The following is a 13,136-nucleotide window of genomic DNA, read 5'->3' on the forward strand; positions in this document are numbered from 1 at the left end:
TTCGTGCAACTCTGCAATCCCCAGCTCACCACCACCCCAGCCAGGTTAGTAGCAGCTATGCCAGTGTTGGGAGGGTGGCTCTGCCCCACCACACATACACACCACTATTTGATATGGCGAGTCAGCACTCTAGACCACTCACACCTTTGTAAGACTGGCCTATATAAATATAAATGGATTTCCTGCCGTGGGCTCAAGTGTGTAGTTGTCCAGGGTCTCAGGTCGTCTTAGATCCGTTACTTTTGGGGGAGAGGGTCCCAGCAGGGTCCCTATACCTTCAGCATCCTACAGGCCAAGTGCATGAAAGCAGAGTGTGTTAGCCACTGAGAAGAGTCTTCTAACATGTTTGCTTGTCCTTTCCTACTGATTGTAGCTAATCAGAGTGAAAGGAGGTGAGTCAGCCACTGAGGAGACTCTTCTCAGTTAACACTCTTCTCTTTCATGCTGATTGATCCTAGGGCATCTGTTGTCATGGGAGAAGGCATTAACAAGGATCTCATTCTCAACCCAGCAGCAAAAAAGGGGGGAGGTGCATGGCTGTGACTATCATGAAGGGACCCTGCCCTTCTGAATTTGCCACTACACTGCTGCCTGGGCTCCTTTGAAGGGCAAGATATAAATAAATAAATAACTTATTTATTCAATTAATAAATAACTGTCAGTGATTGGGTCCAAGAAAACTTTCCTATTGGACTTCCTGGGCAGAGAAAATGGTTCTGTGGCGTTTGTTGACAGCACTGAGTTGAAGTAACAAATACACCCTTTATCACGTTATCTGTTAATTTAAAATCCAGTGGCCAAATTCATGTTTCCCTTCTGTTGCTATAACCCTGTCAATGCTTCTTCTGACACCTTTAAAAGGCCACTTGCTCCACATTGCCTTTCTTGAATCATTACAGACCAATCTATCTTGTGATGTTGCTGCAAGCTAACACTTCCCTGCATGTGTCTTTGCTCTTCATTCATTCATTAAAGTAGACAATCAGGCAAGGCAAATATTTGTTTCTCTTCACTTTATTGCACCTAACACCCTTCTGGTGCTAAATACATGTGAATAATACTAGCCACAACTTAAGAGAAAAGTGACAGTCATGGCACAGCAGAACACTAATGAGTGCTGAAAATAGATGGGGACACATTCAAATAAGATGTTCTTACCTGTAATTGCTGTTCTTCAATATGAAGTCACACTTATGGATCTTGCATGCACAGACAAGATTGAGGAACATTCTAGAACTGGGGAGTGTCATGTGCTTGGTCCTCTTCTCTCAATTAGCATTTTTGGCACCGTATGGCATGGTGAAAGGACAAGGGGAAATGGGGGATTTAGAGATTCCTCTCAGATTTTGGCATTTGACTTGCTATCAGTATGCAAATCAGCAACATGTTGTAGGGGTTCATACTCATTCTACAAGGTCACAGCCACCATCAGCTGAACAAGGAAGAGGGGTTTTCATTCAGAATGTCTGCAAAGTACCAACCTGGTCCTCTTTACTGACGTTTGCTAAGCGATATGAGAGTCAGAGCTGTATAGCTGGAGCAGCCTTTCCCAGCCTGGTACCCTCCAGATGTTTTGGACTACAGCTCCCATCATCCCTGACCATTGGCCATGCCACCTGGGGCTGATGGGAACAGTAGCCCAAAACACCTAGACGGTACCAGGCTGGAGAAGGATAGGTTAGTGTTATACTTTGACTGTCAAGATCAGAGTTTGGGAGAGTATTAGCAGCAACAACATTGATGCTCTGAAGCAGAGTATCTCTGCTGACTGAGCCCCTTCCTTCAGCTAAAATTAAGTCTCCCAATCTATTTTCTTGCCAGAGGTCTGAAATGACTGCATGCAGAGGGCTTTCAAAGTTAGACCAAGAGCTGCTTAAAATTAGGCAGAGGACGGCCAGTTGCTGACCCTTGTTTGAAAAGGTCAGAACATGGTATCAACTCAGTATTTGATACAGAAAAGCAAGGGCCATGTGGTATGTAACATGGACCCGAGGCAGATACATGAAAAGTGGCTTGTAGATTCAATAGTTGTGTTCAAGACTACTCAACTGGGAAGCTATGTAGAAACTTGGAATAATACAACTAAGGAGTTCATAGAATGGCTATGAAATGATTTTCTTGTTATTTCACCATGATTTATGCTTGACTTATGAATAAATTGCTTAGTTTCCTTTGCATCCTTAGGGATGCCTTCATTATAGTTACCTTTGCTTGCCTAATTTAAGACTTTAAAAGAGCACTGCAGCTCCCAGATCCCGTGGAAGCCTGCACACGTGAATGCTCTGTGTATGCGGGAAGCCAGGAGCTGCTAGGCTCGACCCCACGGCGGGCCCTGCCTCTGAGTCCGCGCAGTGGGGGCGGCTGTGGAGCCCTGCAAGGACCTTCCCAAACAAGTGCCTTGCGGCCCCCCTCCTAGCTGAAGAGTGCGACATCGTGCCGGGAGGCGGCAGGAGCTTCGTTTGCCGCCCTCCACCGGGAGGATGATGCACACACAGCCCTCCAAGAGAGTGGGCGCAGGGCTGCTGCTCAAAGGCCGCCAAGCACTTCTGGGGAGGGGGAGGGGGAAGGGTTTCTTGCTGACAGGTTGGGAGGGCTGCCTGGGCCATCCTGTCCTTGGGCACCGGCTTCTTCTCCCTCTCAGCCGCAGCATCTGAATCACGACTGCCTGCCTGCCGAGGGCCTCCTTGGAGGGAAGAAATATTTGTTTTTAATGTTCAGTGTTTTCAATTTTTGTAAACTGCCCAGAGAGTTTTGGCTATGGGTGGTATATAAATGTAATAAATAAATAAAATAAATAAATAAGGTAAGCACTTCAGTGACCAGACTATATATTAGAACAGTATGTGAGCTACCAATCCATTGAAAGCATAACATTGCAAGTATGGTATGGTTGCTTTTATAGACACGTCTCTTAAATAAATCAGGCTAATTTTCTGAAGCCCTAGTATCTTGACTACCAGAGTAATGAGCTATTTGTTAGATTCAGTGCCTCATAATGGCTATTAAACTTCTCCTCACCACTCTGCTCCAGTAATAAACAGAACCCCATCAATGCAATGTGACAGAATAAATGCTAGAGGGTAATGAAGCACTCATTCAAATATCCACACAATCACTACAATCAAGTGATCTTAAATTAAATTAACTTTCACTAGAAGACAGAGGAGAAAAAGGTGATGATATATTCCCAAGTAGCTGCAGTGCTCTTTTAAAGTCTTAAATTAGGCAAGCAAAGGTAACTATAATGAAGGCATCCCTAAGGATGCAAAGGAAACTAAGCAATTTATTCATAAGTCAAGCATAAATCATGGTGAAATAACAAGAAAATCATTTCATAGCCATTCTATGAACTCCTTAGTTGTATTATTCCAAGTTTCTACATAGCTTCCCAGTTGAGTAGTCTTGAACACAACTATTGAATCTACAAGCCACTTTTCATGTATCTGCCTCGGGTCCATGTTACATACCACATGGCCCTTGCTTTTCTGTATCAAATACTGAGTTGATACCATGTTCTGACACAATTTGTATTCTACGTTCATTTTCTTAACCTCATAAAATAGAAACATAAAATAGAAACCAGCAAAGAGTTGAACTGATATTTTGGTATCAGTAGGATGCTCTGTGCGGGATGATGTATCATTCTGAAATTCCATTCAGGCCTTTGCTCTGCCCTTTGTGCTCTGTGGTGACACATTTCGTTCTTTTTTTAAAAAAAATATCTGATTTTATAGATATCAGAGAGACAGGGCTGTAAAAGCAGGCACACAGATGTGTAGAAATTCAAGAGGGGATTCCAGATGTCATTGTGTTGTTCTTATATATTTACTGTTCCCCACTGAGAAAACAGTTAAATTGATTGACAATCTGATCTGAATCACACTGATTTTAGTGACATTAACCAAGTAATTATACTGAAGATTGCTGCCTGCGAAGCACTCTCCAATTATCGTCGGATGGATATTTTGAGCATTCCATTAAATTTTGTAGATAATGATCAGATTTTGGGAACAACTTGTTCATATTTCTTCATTATCATGGACTGACATGACAGAACATTTAATACACTTAAGCATCGTTTTGTAGACAATGGCAATATGAGCAAAACCACTCAAAACTTTAGTTGATACAAATGAGTTTTTTTAAAGCCCCATTTATTCAAATATGCATTCCAGCCTTTTCCTAAGATTTAAGGGGTGGCAGCAACATTTATAAACACATGTAAGAAAAATAAAATACCTACTCTACAAAACAGTTAAACAGGTGAATATAAATTACCAATTATCAAATAGTAACTTACTATGGTGGGAAGCTGATTGATGGAAGTATCTTCCCATATGATGGTATGATTTTTTTCACAAGACCAAACGAGATCAGAAATCCACAGAAGCAGGGGAGTTAGTTTTCTGACCATTGGAACAGATGACCAGTTTCCCACTGAGTATCCTTCAACTTTGTAAGTTGCATTGTAATTTACCCATTTGGTAAACAGACTTCTGCATTGCCCATGTATCACCCTACTTAAAATGGCATGATCTCAAAAATATACAAATTAAAAAAAAAACACAGGGAAACGTTCTTCTGCGAGGAGGGCCACGGATCATATCCAGGTGGCTTTTAACTTGAGGGATTTGATGCACTAATCTCTGTCCATCCTATCCAGATGTCCAAGATGCTTCAGAAAATGCTGGTTCCTTTCCATTCCAACAGTGGATAGAAATGATACCAGTTACAAGTTAGATCGCATGGGAAACCAAGAGAAAAATTGCCTACCTATCCCTTTTTGCCATCATGCATATCGTTTGGAGGTGAGGAGGATGACATCCCCTACTTCAAGGGTGGGGGACTTCAGACTGGGCTGGAATGGAGCCCTCAAAGCCTCCTTATCTGGCCCTCAGAACTATCTCCAGGCTGCCACCCTTCCTTGGCCTTGCTTCGCACCCCAAGTATTTTTGCCTGGTTGGAATGTGTTGTTGAACTCTGATAACGCCCCTTGCTTGTGTGGATGGAGGATGGAGAGGAATGTGAGCATATACAGAAGCCAGGCTACTGTACAAAGGTAAAATTTGCATTAACTGCTCTCCTCACTTTAGCCTCTTGTCCTGCACACCACTGGTATGTGGCCCTCAAAACATTGCCCATAAAAGAATGCAGCCCTCAGACTACACAGTCAAGGATCTATTGTTATTTAACAGTGAAACGGGCCTAGGTACTAAGAAGCCATGCCAAAAGCACAAACCCCTTGCTTCAAAACAGAAAGGTGGTTTCTTGACCTGTGCTAATTATCTAATTACTATAAGAGAGTTATTTTAAATTTCATTTTTGCAATTTAATTTTGAATAAATTCAAGAATAGGCCTTCAATTAAACTTTGCCCCAATGCTCTGCTCTGTTGGAAGATGAATACCACTACGGCTTTCTGTGCTCCTAATCATACATCAGGAAAAGGAAGGGAGGAAATTTCCAGGTGCCGACAGAAGAAGTTCTATTAACTTAGTTTTGAAAAGGGACACCTTTAAGACAGTGGTGGCTTTTGTGGGTGAGGTGGAGGTTTTTGTGTCCTCCTGGCAGTGGTGGAACTTTATTTGAAAGTGTACTGCCACTACTTTTAGCACTATTACAGAAATGCCAGCCTAGATTTTTATTTTTATTTTAGCCATCATGTCTCCCTGAGGCTTCATATATATCTGGCTGCATAAGCTCTGTCATTTGCATGCAGCCATTAGACCTTATTTGGCACCATTCAGGTTAAATCACATTAAAATTTTAGTGACTCCCACCAGGGCACTGTAAGAATAATTGGATCTTCTTACCTCTTCATCATTTTTGTTTGTGAACCATTTAAGCTAGTCCCTCTGAGGTGAGGACGTCTCAATGCTTACGTTTTTCCTCTTCCTTTTTTCCTTCTTCTTTTGCCTTATGAATTCTTTATAATAGACTTCAGCATCTTGAATTCTGCTTCATTCCTGATGTAATCACAAGGAGCAATATGGGTCTTCTGCTTCTGTGTAGAGAAAAAAACACAGGTATGACAGCTAAGTAAACAAGAGTGGTTGCAGTCTCAAGGACAATAAGGGCTTGTATGTCGTTAATTTTTTTCTCAACCTGAGAAATGCTTTAGAAGATGCGTTTAAAACTGGTGATCATCCTTTATTAAAATCAGAGAGCCAAGTCATATCCGACCATAGAGAGGATGCTCCACAGAGGAGCACAACAGAACTGCTGCAGAGCTACATCTATGGAATTTGCTCCCACAAGAGGCAGTGAGGGCCAACAACTTGGATGGATTTAAAAGAGGATTAGACAAATTCATGGAGGAATACAGCATCTTATAGCACCCTTGGTATCCAAAAATTAACCTATAGTGGCTATGTATCTTACCTTTCAGAAGACAGACTTCCATTTGAAAGGGTGTCATAGGACAGTCCTCCATCTGAAAGGCTGTCCACTCAAAAGTCTACTTTGAAGATAAAGAACCATAACAAATCAGAGCAGGGGCCTTGAAGTTGCCCATCAACAGTTAGCCCTTGGAGAGCAGACTGTGGATGCACACAGGTCACCGTCTTCCCCACTATGGTAAGATGTATTGTATTTCTATTTAAATTGTAGTAACTTCTATGATTGCATTCATACTAATAAATTAGCATATGTAACTTACACAAATCTGTGTCCTTTTTTGTCTTTTTTAGTAGTGCATTTCCTCATTTTGGCAATGCTTAAGTGGCCGCTCTAGTAAGGATAGACAGCCTTTCACCTTCAAGGCCAGTGCTCTGCCTCCTCATGGCTCCTTAACTTAATCAGCTCTTCAAATAGAAGACCCTTTCAAATAGAGGGCTCTCCTCTGTAAAGTAGGGTATGTGGCAACCCTAATCCTTGCATTCAGATAGGAATGGGGGAGAAATTAGATTCAGTTAGCATTTAAAGGTGAATGTATCATATTTGCATTTTTCAATTATGCAAACCAAAACCTTCAAAATTTGCACATCTCTTAATTTTGCAATGCAGTTCTCCAGGCAAGCAATGCGTACAAAAATTCATCTACTAGGGGGAAGTATAAATAAAAATACATATATTGGTAAAAATAACATTCAAAATGCATAATGTTAGGGGAAATAGCTTGCAAAAATATGTATATTAGTAAAAATTGCATTCAAAGTATATTTAGTATATATGTTACAATATAAAATATATATGTTATATAAGCTCCTGCTGGGAGGAAGGGCAGGATATAAATCAAATAATAAACAAATAAATAAATTTATTAGGAGAAATTCACACTATTCTTTGCTTGCATAGCTCCAGGGCCGGCTCTACCACACAATAGGGTGAAGTACTGTGCATCAGGTGGCTCTGTGAGAGGGGGATAAATGCAGACAGGATTTAATGTCTGAATGGCGCAGCAATTCTTTTTAAAGAATTAGCTGGAGCGGGCATTTGGGCCACATTTAAGGCAACAAAATGCCATGGGCCAGCACTCCATAACTCTAGTATGGCGTTTTAAAAGTGAAACAAACAAACAAACAAGAAAGCTATGCTGCTATTTTTTTCCTAGTCTCATATTTAATTGGTGACGCAGTGAGAAAAGCTTGAAAAACATTGTATCGTATATTAGCGTTTTTTCTGGGAGTTTTTATGCAACCCCTTCCTAGGTACCTTTGCATATCCTGCTATCAACAAATATTCAAGAAACATGGAAGACCTGTGAACATGGCTAAACACCAGGCTGTCCAATAGAACTGTAGCAAGAGAAGCCAAGTAACAGTTTTGACATACCGCTCATGCAGTAATGATTTCCCTTGATGCAGGTTGAAGGCAGGAGACGTTAAAGCATCTCTCATTCTTGATATCTCAGCATTCAGCAGTACATTAGCACTGACAGCCTGAGAATAGGCGCTTATGTTGGCAGAGTGCTTTTTTATGAGTAAGTTATGAATCTTGTTTCAGAATTCATTCAAGAGCGTGAACAGCACAGTAGCTTCTGATGTTTATTTCCTTGCCTGTGATTTCGGCTGCAGTTGAAATCACTACACCAATGCTTTAAAATATATATATTGTGTATCTGTTTCAAGCACCCTTTGAAAGCTTGTTGTTCCTTTGATCTATTCCCTAGCCACATTCTCCCTTCCCCAAATATTGTCCCATCCCCAAACTGGAAATGTCATTAAATGTGTCACTTGCTTCTGCATGTGAGGATTTTTACTGTTAATAGCAGGCACGGGGGAGTGATCTTTATCAAGACTATAGTGTGTGTGTGTGTGTGTGTGTGTGTGTGTGTGTGTGTGTGTGTGGAAATTAACCCTTTCCTCGCCCACAGTCCTGACAGAAGTCCCTCCCCCACAACTTGCTGTTAGCTTGCGGAGGGAAGTTTCTATTGGCACCAAAGGGAGTTTTCCTCTGTGAGCTTGAAGAGGGGTTGCATTGTTACTTCAGAAGAAGTTTGTAATGGGCCAGCCCAGATATTGGTTTGAAATATGCATAAAATGTGCTGAAATCATTTACATTTGCTTATATTTGCTTATAATGGCTTAGCTTATAGCTTAGTACTCCGTTCATGGCATAGAGGAAAAATGTTCTCTTTTGAAAATGGGCTTTGCTCTCCCTTCTGAACAAAGAAGTGTTTTGCATGAGAATGTTGATGTACAGTATAACATAATATGTCTAGGCAGTCAACCAACACTCCAGCTGTTTATGAGAAAGTTCCTTATATGGTAACGTTAAGCCAGCTAGTTGTTGACACTGGTCATACTTGCCATCTCTAAGAGAAGGCAGGAAGAGATGGCAAGGAGAAGTCAGCAACTGAAAAAGCCATGGGAATACGCCTTCTCTTTGATAAGAAAATGTATACAAGGCCAGGTTTTATAGCATTCATTACCCCTCAGCTCTGCTGGAGGGGTGGGTTGAAGAAATCAGGAGAAACATCCATCTATTCCATTCATGATATCTGATGGGTGATGTATCATGGCATGTATTTCCATGTACTTTGTAACTTTGGCTCTGTAATATGTTCATTTATGGTAACTTGTTTTGATCAAGATGTGCCTTCAAAGTCCTATACTTTGATGTTAAATGGATATCCAGCAACTTCTTTCATGCTGTTATGTATTCCTATTTTTCTGTTTCTGCAATGATGGCTAAGGCCACCTAGAACACGTTTTATTAGTTGTAGTGTGCAAGATATGAATAAGTAGTATATTGTATAAAGATTACTCTGCTGTCTGAAGGCTGACTCCCAAACAGAACATTTCTGGTACCTCCCTAGACTCGAGAGAGCTTGAATGGGACCTCCTTTATCCTCCAGTTGCACTGGACAACTGCCGTTGATAACCTGTGAGCTTAGGTGAACTAATGTTTGGCACACAAGGACTCTGTGTCGATATGGAGGAAGGGAGAAAGCAAGAACCCTTGACCCTGTGCATTCACGGCATTCACTTGCTGGAGCGGGTTCTTTTCTTCTTTATTTTTTTAAACTATCCTGCCTATTTCTCCCAGGAGACTCAGGGTAGTTAAAAGGCAATAATAAAAGCAGAATAAAACAAACATGGTTCCAAACCCTCCTCCCTCCTCAAAAAACAACCACCACCAGTGTACATTCACATTAATAAGTTAACAATATTCAACCTGTTTAACAAATTTCAGCAGCGCAAAAAAACCCACAATGAACTGAGCAAATGAAAATCACATAATGAACCAAAGGTGCTTGTTTAAAAAGCCAGGTCACCAACCACCTGAAACACTATAGTGATGGGGTCTGATGGGTCTTGCTCAGCAAGACATTCCATAGAGTAAGTGCCACATCAGTTAAATTCTTCTCTACACCTGTTCTCCCATTATCAGCTCCCCCCTTGCTGATGCAATTTGTTTTTTTAAAAATAATAATTGCATGTTAGATGCAAAGGTGCACGTGTAGTTTGGCACTTAGAACTACATCCTTAAAATATTTTTGTCTGGCACCTTCCTTCATTGCCAGTTGACTTTGTTCACGTGCAGCAAGAAGCGTAGGAAGTAAACTTTCCCCCCTCTCCTGAGAGTGTTAGTCCTGTTACCACACAGCATGCAAGGTGAATGGATGAGATCAATGAACAAATTGACCTTAGCAGCCTGCTCATCATTAGCAGTCAGTAGGGCAGCAGGGCTTACCTGACCTCCACCACTGGCATCACTGCAGCTTACTGGGAAGGAAAGAGGTGAGGCAGTGGTGAGGTTGCTGGCCGTTGTGCAAACTGCTGCCCATGCAGCCCGCACATAACTTTAACTGCTGTTCAGACATGCTGTGGGAATTGATCCCTAAGAAAACAGGGCACGATTAATCGCTTTTGCAACACTGATGCTTCACAGGGTTCATTCAGAAGCCAATTATCAAGAAAACCATTACATGGTAGATGATTCAAGCTACATGAAAAATAGCCTTTTAAATCTACTCTTAATAGTTCCTTAATAGAGGTGCCAATGTCATCCAAAGTTGGCTTCCTGCATGTTAAACACAGGAATACTCTAGAATGATTCTGTAATACATGATTGAAAGCATTTGACCAATATGGAGCCTTATCTCAATGAGCTTCAGGGGGTCACTTTGGAAAAATATAGAGACTTGTACACAACCCCTCTCCGGGCTGTAGAGGGAATTGAGCACAGGCATCTCTCAACTCAGATTTGCTAGATAAGCCAGCCTCCTGGAAGCCACCTCCAGATGAGTGACACAAGTAGGGATGGGTGAGAATTCCACTTAAGTCAGACTTGAAACCAGATTTTACAATAGTTCACATGCTTACTCTGTTAGAGGAACAAGCATGCTTACTGCAGGCTCAATGGCTTTCCGACACCGGATTTGCATTAGGCAAGAATTCCATTTAAGTCCCCCTCACTGCTCCCTTGCTTTTGCTTAACTGAGCTCAACTAACAGTTTCAAGGACCAAAAAAGGACAAAAAAGGACAACCACTATGCACAGCTTGATCAGCGCTTTGCAGCACTTTTACCTTGGGAGAAAAATACATGTCCCCAGAATTCATACCTTTTTACTGTGAGTGCAATGGGGGCACTCCTGCCATGGCCCTTCCAGTCTGTGGGCCATTGTTTAGTTTTCCATATTTCTTGACAGATTTTTGTCAAAATTTGGACAGATTCAGTCTCAGTAGCTTGGAGCAATTCTATTGGTATGCCATCTATTCCTGGTGATTTGTTTCTTCCAAGTATTTTAAGAGCAGCTTTCACCTCACCTTCTAAAATTTCTGGTTCTTCATCATACGGTTCCTCTGTCAATGAATCTGTCTTCCTGGCATCTCTTTTATAGAGTTCTTCAGTGTATTGCTTCCATCTTCCTCTTATTTCATCTCGGTCAGTCAGTGTGTTCCCCTGTTGATTATTCAGCATCCCTACTCTTGGTTTAAATTTGCCTTTCATTTCTCTAATCTTTTGGAATAGGGCTCTTGTTCTACCCTTTTGTTATCCTCTTCTGTTTCTATACAGTAACCATTGTAATAGTTCTCTTTGTCCCTACATACTAGTCGCTGTATTGTTGCATTTAGGGTTCTGACCGTGTTTCTATCTTCTTTTGCTTTTGCTTTCCTTCTCTCTTTAACCATTTTAAGAGTTTCTTTAGTCATCCATTGAGGTCTTTCTCTCTTTTTAACTAGAGGTATTTTTTTTGCCTTCTTCCCTGATAATGTCTCTGACTTCATTCCATAGTTCTTCTGGTTCTCTGTCAACTAAATTTAAAGCCTCAAACCTGTTCCTTATTTGATCTTTATATGCTTCTGGGATGTTGTTTAAATTGTATTTTGGCATTATGATTGCTTTGTTGCTCTTCTTTAGCTTTACTCTGATTTTCGATACGACCAGTTCATGATCTCTACAGCAGTCTGCTCCTGGTCTTGTTTTCGCAGAACGTATGGAACTTCTCCATCTTCTGCTACCAATTATAATCAGTTTGATTTCTGTATTGACCATTTGGTGATGTCCACATGTACAGTAGTCATTTTGGTTGTTCATAATATGTGTTCGCAAGAAACAAATTATTGGCTTCACAGAATTCAGTAAGTCTTTCTCCTGCTTCAGTTCTATCTCCTAAATCCCATTTCCCACAATTCCTAGTTCTTCTCTGATCCCTGCGTTTGCATTCCAGTCCCCCATGATTATCAGCACATCTTGTTTTGGTGTGTGATCAATTTCTTCCTGTACTTCTGCATAAAATCCCTCCAATTCCTCTTCTTCTGTATTTGCCATTGGAGCATAGAATGGTTATGTTCATAGGTTTCCCATTTAATCTCATTGATATAACTTACTCAGACCTCGCGTTGTAGCTCCTAATTGCTTTTGCTACATCATTTCTCACTATTAAAGCAAACCTATTTCTTCTTAATTTCTCCTTTCCTGCATAAAATATTTTGTAGTTGCCTGACTGAAAATGTCCCATTCCTGTCCATTTTTATTCAGTCACGCCAAGTATTGTAATATTGATATGTTCCATTTCTTGCTTGACAATTTCTAACTTTCCCTGGTTCATGCTTCACGCATTCCATGTTCCTATTGTGTGCTTCATACAACTCCAGACTCTCCTTTCGCATCTGTGCGCATCAGCCTCTGGACTTCCTTGGCTTTGACCCAGCTGTGTCAATAGTCACCGCGCTACTTGTCCTTTCTTCTTCCCCAGTAGCTCGGTGAGTGCCTTCTGACCTGGGGGTCTCATCTTCCAGCACTATCTCGGGTTGCATTTTGGATACTCTGTTCATAGGGTTTTCATGGTAAGAGGTATGCAGAGGTGGTTTACCATTGCCTTCCTCTGAGTTTGGATGCATCTTAGTCTGGTGTCTCAGCTTTGACCACCCCACCTTAGGTGCCCCTGCTGGGATTCTGACCTCTTGGTCTACACTCCTGATGGCATTGCTCTCAGCTTCTTCATCACTCTCAAACCCCCTCACCACATTAAGGTGTGCATCCTAGAGGGGGAGGAGAGATTCCTACAAGACTTAATTTCTTCTTGGAAGGAGGTAGAAAAGCTACCTCAACTGGAAGTTCAGGACAATATTTTTTTTTAAGACAATGCTAGTCAGACAAAAAACAATGAGAAATGTACGTTGATAGTTTTGGTGTCACAGAAATTCTCTGGTAAGGAAAAGATCACAGAACATGAATATATGTGT

Source organism: Rhineura floridana, chromosome 3 (genome assembly GCF_030035675.1).
Source record: "Rhineura floridana isolate rRhiFlo1 chromosome 3, rRhiFlo1.hap2, whole genome shotgun sequence".
In the NCBI taxonomy this organism is placed as follows: domain Eukaryota; kingdom Metazoa; phylum Chordata; class Lepidosauria; order Squamata; family Rhineuridae; genus Rhineura; species Rhineura floridana.